The sequence below is a fragment of the Pteropus vampyrus genome, unplaced genomic scaffold, assembly GCF_000151845.1.
Source record: "Pteropus vampyrus isolate Shadow unplaced genomic scaffold, Pvam_2.0 Scaffold104, whole genome shotgun sequence".
Lineage (NCBI taxonomy): Eukaryota > Metazoa > Chordata > Mammalia > Chiroptera > Pteropodidae > Pteropus > Pteropus vampyrus.
In genome coordinates this window covers 2,144,953-2,152,902 of record NW_011888885.1, presented here as the reverse complement: position 1 = coordinate 2,152,902, position 7,950 = coordinate 2,144,953, and positions in this window count along the sequence as shown.

The following is a 7,950-nucleotide window of genomic DNA, read 5'->3' as shown; positions in this document are numbered from 1 at the left end:
CTTCATTGCCTCATTCATCATTTTAAAAATGAGTTTATGCTATTGAATTCAGAACTATTTTGAGGATTAGCGAATAAAGTGCATGTAAAGTACTGAGAAAGTTAAAACAAGTCAGAAGGTCTTATATGTGTTATAATTACTACTAAAATAATTTCTGCATAGTTTGCATTGATATGTCTTTTCAGTATATGATAATTATACAGGACACATTTTCTCTGTTGAGCATCCCGTCAAGAGCTTGGTGGAATCACTTAGCGATTAAAAAACTTAAGTCTTGCGTTCTTAATAGTATACATTTGCTCGCCTATGTTCTTCTAGTACATCCTATGGATCACAGGAAACGAAATTGACTATGGCTGATGGGTCAGAAAAGGGTTTGTTGAGAAAGGATGGTGGGCTTCATCATATGGATTTGGGGAGGCCATAATCCAGTCCATAGCCAGCAGGTACTGAGCAGCTGAAGCCCAGGATGCATGCCTGAGAACTGGATACAAGCAATCTGATGAAACTGAGAAGGTTGAATATGACAAGGAATTCCCCCAGTACAGTGATGGTGCATGAAGAATGCTACGTGGAGAGAATATAAGTGCACATTGCATGTGGTAAAACAGGAATCCAGAAAATCAGACCAGGAACCACCATCTGAATCAAACTAAGCTCTATATTGGCAAAACATAGCCATGTAACCTACATAACTTCTGCTTAAATGATACATAAATGAAATTTAGAAAAATATCAAGGCTTCGTTTTTATAAACAACAGAGTAATATTGAAGAGTACAGCAAGGGAAGAAGAGAGGGAGAGGGAGTCAAGAAAGGAAAGAGGAGCGGGGAGGGAGGGGAAGAGGGAGAGAGAGAGAGAACACTTAGTGAGAAATGTAGTAAATTTTCTCCCACGTAATAAAAATTTTTGTCAAAAAACTTAGAAATAATTTTGTAAATCATGTTAACTGGCATAATGTAATGGAGCCCTTTTATATTCCATATAAATCTTTATTCAAGTGATTTTTCTTGATCAGAAAATATGTGAAACCAGGTATAAAAACACATGCATTATATATTTTTTTTTTTTAAAAAATAGGCTCTTTCTTATCCAAAATAGGGCTCGAAGTTCAGAGTTTTGGTTTGTCTATTTTCAAAATTCCAGATAAAATAAATTAATCAGTATAATGGGGAAAATTCTAAATTACCACTGGAAACTAGAAAAAGAACCTATCTATGTATCAGGAAATCGGAAGTAATTTATACCAGAGAAAAGTGAAAACAATGCTAATCTTACAATTCATGAAAACTGCCATTCATGAAATGTGTCAATGGATGCTGTCTGCAGAAGTTAAAAGGGGCTAACTAACTCTGTGTTCCAGGGAGCATGCCTCAGCTACCACTGGATCATTGTGAACCACTCTTCCCTGAGAATGAGCCAATAACAAACCACTGACATATGAAAAGACCCAGGACTTCAAAGCACAGACCATCCTGAGTATACAGAGCAATGACATCCTGTAAAACAGAGATCTTCTGGGAAACCTACATACCCACTTCATGCTTTCTGCACTGTAGGCAGTTGGTGAATGTTGTTAGCCTATAATCCAATTTATAGAAATCTCAGATTGTATAGTTTGCCTAATTTTCTTTGGCACATTTCAAACATCATTAAATCAAAACATGTTGATTTTTTTTTTTTTTTCAGCATTCGCAGAGGTAAAACAAAACTATCCTAATTTAGTTAAGGTCACTTTTGAACCTTTCTATTTCAGATCACAGCAGGAAACAAAATTAGAGCTGAGCTTTTCTATCCTTTGGCATAATAGAAATCACAAAACCATTTCAATCTCATTTTTATCAATTATAGTTGCAACTTCTATTAACTTTTTTCTTTTTCTCGAATCTATCTTTCTAGTCTTCATTCTGTCTGTCCTTGATAGAGGAAGTACACAACCTCAGGGCAACTTCACCTGGGAGCAAATAAAAACATCTTCCTATTAAAAGCGAGTAATAGTGAAGGATTTTCCTTTTAGGTGGACTAAAGGTTGTAACTAAGAAGTCAATTTGCATTTTTTCGGGACTGAGCTTCCCCATCATCAGCCATCCAAATTAATTCAATTGTACTTTAATATGGATGAGGATATACCCACCAGGAAAACAATACAGACACACCTGAGCCAAAGAAATTAATCTATTTCCTGAATTTTACCCAGGTGCATATTAACGATTTTTTGACTCTAGAGTTTGACTCTAGGGTCTGGTTTGGTTTGGTTTTTAAATCTTTGCATTCTCTAAGTCCTTGCTACTCCAAGGACTAGAAGCTTTGGCATTGCTTTGGAACTTGTTAAAAGGCAGGATCCAAGGTCACACTCTAGACTAATAAATCAGAATTCATTTTTAAACAAGATCTTCAGGTGATTCTACGCTCCTTACTAGTATAGTCTAGTATACCTGCGAACAAAGCTTAGAGTGCCCTCATTCTGAGCAACACAACACTAGCTGAGGACACGACCCTGGCTATGAAAATAAGTGTTAAGTGTAAACGGTCAAATTAAAGTGACTCACTTAGGCAATCAATCAATAAAAGACTACATCTGGCATTTCTGGCTTAGGGACAAATATGCCATTTTGGAATCTGAATAATTCTGTTTTGGTCTTTACTCAGTTAAAATTAACTAGGTAACACCCAGATCTTTTCATTACCTTATAAATATAGCCTGAGAGATAAGGACTGGGCTGGTTATAAAATGAATTTTACCTATTCATGTCAGCCAATAATTATTGACTGCCTACTGCATTCAAGACATTGTGTTTGACTCTGTGATACTCCAATGGCATATGAGCTGCTTAACTGTAATGTGCCAGAGATGCACAAACACTTGAGCTCAACTATGTCTGCCTGATACCAAACACCGGATCCAAACTAAAAACTGAATTGAAAAGTATAACTGTTTTGCCTGTTTTTAATAAATCATCTAGATGACTGGAAACATTGTAGTGCTGATTGTCTAGATCAAAAACAAAAACCAAGATGAAAAATGACAGTACCCAAGTGCTCCAATGGAGGTATTACTTAGCAAAAACAAAAAGAGGCTACTTTTTGTTAGATATGCTTGAACACTACTTGAGTAGAATAGTAAAATTTGTTCATACTTCCTCTTCATAGGGGCATCATGAACCAACATTCTGATTTATTATTATTCTCTAAAATCGAGGAGCAAGTAGCACAATATATTAAAATATAAATGCTTGTTTGAAAATTTGTTATATTTTGTTCATTTTTTAAAATAAACATTAAAGGAGTACCAACTGAGTTCTTTTCTGGCCAATCAGTAAGCGTATAACTGTCTAAGACAAGAAGAAAAGCCTATGTCAACAGCGTATGTTTTACTCTTTAATTGTGATATGCACTATTTAATTGGGGAAACAGGCATGAGATAAAAGAATTTGAAAAGAGGATAGAGAATAAATACTAGGAGAGATTACAGAGTTGACTACCAGTTATCATCAAGTGCCAGAGGTTTTCGATTTGGCAGGACCGTCTTCTAAGTGCTCATCAGAAAATCGGATGAAGAAGTTATGTTTCACATATATCACTCAGCCATAAAAAAAATGAAATTCTACCATACCCAATGACATGGATGGACCTAGAGGTTATTATGCTGAGTGAAATCAGTCAGATAGAAAAAGATACATACCATATGATGTCACTTATGTGTGGAATCTAAGGAACAAAAAGAGCAAACTAATCAAAAGCAGACTCAAATAAAGAGGACAATCTGGGGACAGCCAGAGGGGAGGGGAATTGGGAGGCTGGGAGAAAGAGGTGCAAAATCAAAGAAGTACAAATTAGAAGTTGATAGATGGGCACGGGGATGGGGAGCACGGCACAGAGAATGCAGTCAGCAATAATGTCATGGCTATGTGTAAAGTCAGAGAGAAGAGAAGATAATCAGGGGGATCATTTAGTAAACTATATAAATGTCTAACCAATGTACTGTATGCTTGAAACTAATAATAAAATGAAATTAAAAAAAAAAAATAAAAGAAATCCTGAATCTCAAGACAGTCCTCTCAGTGTTTTTTCACCTGCTCCCATCCCCCACTGGTCAAATGCTTGCTCCATGAATATTAAGCCTCTCCAAACTTACGGGTTACACATGTGTGGGGGGAGCAGGTCCCTCTGCATCTCATCATTCAGCAGGAACAAGGGAGCCCCATAGGAGAAAGAGAGGTGCTGTCAAGCTGTGCCTACGTGAGGTTGACCATAAGTGGGAGCTGGGTAAGGCCCACATAGAGCCAGTCACTATGGCCGCACTGTAGCTGGAATAGGAATTCCTTTACTCATCCATCCATCCATCCATCCATCCATCCATCCATCCATCCATCCATTCATATTCCAGGCTCTGTTCTCAGCCTGGGAATACAAGATTAAAAGGCAAAGTTTCTGCCCTAAAAGAAATTATATTATAGTACAGGAACATATATTTAAAAACTAATGTTAAAGTGTGTCAAGTACTAAAATGGGAAATATATACAAATAAAAGAAACCCCTAAGCCTGTCTGCTAGAATCAAGATATCCATTAAGTAAAGACAAAACTGAATGAGTAAGAATTAACCAGGCATGTAGGCTGGAGGGAGAAATAGGCTGAGCTTGTGAGATGGATTATGGCATGTGTAGGGCCAATGAGAAGTCAATGTTGCTGAAGCTTCCTATGTGATGAGGAGAGGATGGGAGATTAGGCCAGGCAGGTTCAGAGACCAGGCTATCACTGACATTGTACATCCTATGTAGAAGGTGAGATTTATGCTAAAGGAAATGGGGAGCCATTTAAAAAAATAATAATTGAGCAGGAATAGAGTTGATGAAATGTGCATACTAAAAAGATTACTCTTACTGAAGTGTGCAGGAATAGACTAGAAAGGTGAAACCGAGTTTAAGTGGACCAGAAAAAAGACTAATAAATTCTTGAGCATCTCTTCTCCCTGCTTTATATGATTGCTGAAAGGATTAAGTGAGACTGTAGGTGTGGATGCCAGAGGAAACTATAAAACATCAGACAAATGTAACAGAGAATGAGAATGAGGTGGTGATAACGTTGCCTCGTGTTTCTGCTGTCCTTTGCCCAAGGAGGATCTTTACCCTCTACCTGCTGGTTCTCCACCTCCAGCGATTCTGACTCAGCAGATTGGGGTGGGCCACCTGTATGCTGAAGACACTCCCAAACTGATTCTGATAAATGCTGACCTATTTCTTTGAAAATCTGACATTTTTACAAACAAGTGCAGACTCAACTGTTGTTTTTCTCTTCATGAAACTGAATAAAGATTTAGTCTGGCAATCATCTAGCGTGCAATAATCTGTTTATTACCTGATGCAGGATGAGAGCCTTGAAATCCAGTTACATGTGGTCACCATAAGCCTGGATATGCTCAGCTCAGGGCTCAACAACAACAACAAAAAAGATGACAAAAGATTTACTTGCAGAACATGTCCCTTTCCTTGGGGTCTGGTTAAAAGGATTCTGCTCAAGTTTTCTCAGCAGTTGTAAGTTAAAATCTTCCCAGTCTGCTGAGAGATAATGTCATTTTCCTCAAACCAGATGGACTCTACTCCTGAGAGGCATGTGTAATTTTTATTTTCTTCGAAGGCCCAGAGGAATCAAGAAGACTGGCAGGAAATACACAATTAGTGTTCACATTTCCACCCAGGTGCATTCATACATCTGAGAGGAATGACAGGCACATTGTGCTGGTCAGCAAGGTGGACTTTTACCTGATTTGATTTCGCTGGACCACATACATTTTGATTTCCCATGTTTGTCTGGTTAGGCTTCCATAAATTTGGGGCCTAAATAGAAAGCATTGGTGTTTGAATGGCAATTTGGCAATTAAAACTTAAGTAAAGCAAAATATGGAGATGCAGAAGCATTTTTCATTTAAAGATTCAGAGTAAGGGGTATATTGATATCTATAGTATCTCTACTGATTTCAGCAAAATCATGCATAAGTGAAACACCAGAAGAAGTAAATTTCACAAATATGACATAATATATAGTACAGCTCCATGTTATTAATTTCAAGTTATTTGTTTTAATAAATCCTCATCAAATTATGGGAAGGTGGTGCTTGGGCAGGGCCCTGAGGTGAAGAGAAGCTCTATTTCAGAACTGCAACTGGAACCACTGCAATTTTCTTGGTAGAAAAGTGTTAGCTGGGGTCAATTTACAGACAACAAACACATTTTATATACGCAAAGTAACTTTCACATCTCTGACAATTATGCTTTCTTACAAAAGCCATTTACAAAATAGTCAAGAATGAATTAAAATTTCTATTCATATGGTTTTGAACCACATCTGCCTTTATCTTTCTGGGTTTTTTTTAATCCACTTTTACAGGAAATCTCAAAAGAAAAAAAACAGTTGGAATAATCAGAAGTTTAAATAGATATATTGCAGTCTAACAGGAAAATACTAGCCTGGAAGTTAGACTATACGGTTCTAATTTTGGCTTGACGTGCCTAGGAGAAGGGAAGGGAAGTGTTCTAACTCTGCCAGAGAGTTTTGTGATTATGTCTAGGTAACCTTCACAGGTATGAATTTAAGCCTATAACCAAGGACAGATTCAATCCCATTTTTAAATTTCCTCTTTAGTAGGGGTTCCCAACCCCCAGGCTGTGGACTGGTACCAGCCCGTGGCCTTGTTAGGATCAGGGCCGCAGAGCAGGAGGTGAGTGGCGGGCCAGCAAGCGAAGCTTCATCTGTATTTGCAGCCACTCCCCGGCACTAGCATCACCGTCTCAGCTCCACCTCAGATCATCAGGCATTGGATTCTCGTAGGAGCACCGGTCCCTGATGCCAACAAGGTTGGGGACCGCTGCTCTACAGCAACTTAATTTGACCTCAACCTCTGCTCTCATAGGATTGGTGGAAAGCAATCTCAGAAAATTTGGGAGGCCACATTTCCTGGGTCTGGAATGGCAATTCCTAGAAAAGTGTCATTGGCCATCTGTTCACAAGCCAGTCCTGTTCTGAGAAACTGCCCCTGTGCATAGGAGCCATTCAGTTCTGAAAGTCTGCTCTTTCTGACCTATTCTTGAGACAAAGCATTTTTTGGTTGTGTTTTTTGTTTGTTTGTTTGTTTTTGCAAAGTTGTTTGTGACCTCACCCCCTCTGCTGTCTCCCTAGGACTGCGGGGTCTCCTCAGGACCCCAAGGTTTCAAACACCAGTCTCTTCAGCTTGTGAAAACCTTCAAAGCTGACATGAAAATTTAATTTCTTGGAATTGCTCACATCTTGCTCTTGAATTTCCATTTTGGTTAAAAAAGGAAAAAAAATGTTAAACGTATTAATAGTGATTCAGTTTTATCCATTCTATGCATATTGACTAAAATGTTAATTCATTCCAAGTTGAAATTTCCTATCAAGGCCATTTTTATTTTCTCAAAGACCTTTCTCTACTCCCTTTTTCTTCTCAAGGTGGCAGTGAGAAGCTTACCTATAACTTGGTGTTTAGTGGGACAGCAACTCTCTCCCATGTGTGATTCTCTAAGTCTTTCTAGCCTTCTCTGAGTTGTTTCACACCCTGCCTACTCCCTGGGCATCTAGTGCTGCTGTCCATTCAGGTATGGCTTTGTCCCATCTGGTCATCTAAGCATCTGCTGGCACCAGCTGCCAAAATCCATGGCCCCTGACAAAGCCTTCAGAGTTTAAGTCCCCAAATGTGGCTTCTCTGTGACAATTCCCAATCTCTGCCAAACCATCAGTTCTCTGGAAAGTTCTGCAATCCCTTTGGGACTTGGGTACTCTAGCTGCTTTCTTCATATCTTCCTTCTGAGTACAGAGCTCTTGGAATCTGCTTCATACATCTAGGTACCTTCTGGAACCAGAAACCAGATTATCATAAAGAAAAACATTTCTGGAATGATTTTTAAAATCTCCATTACAATAATATCTGAAAATA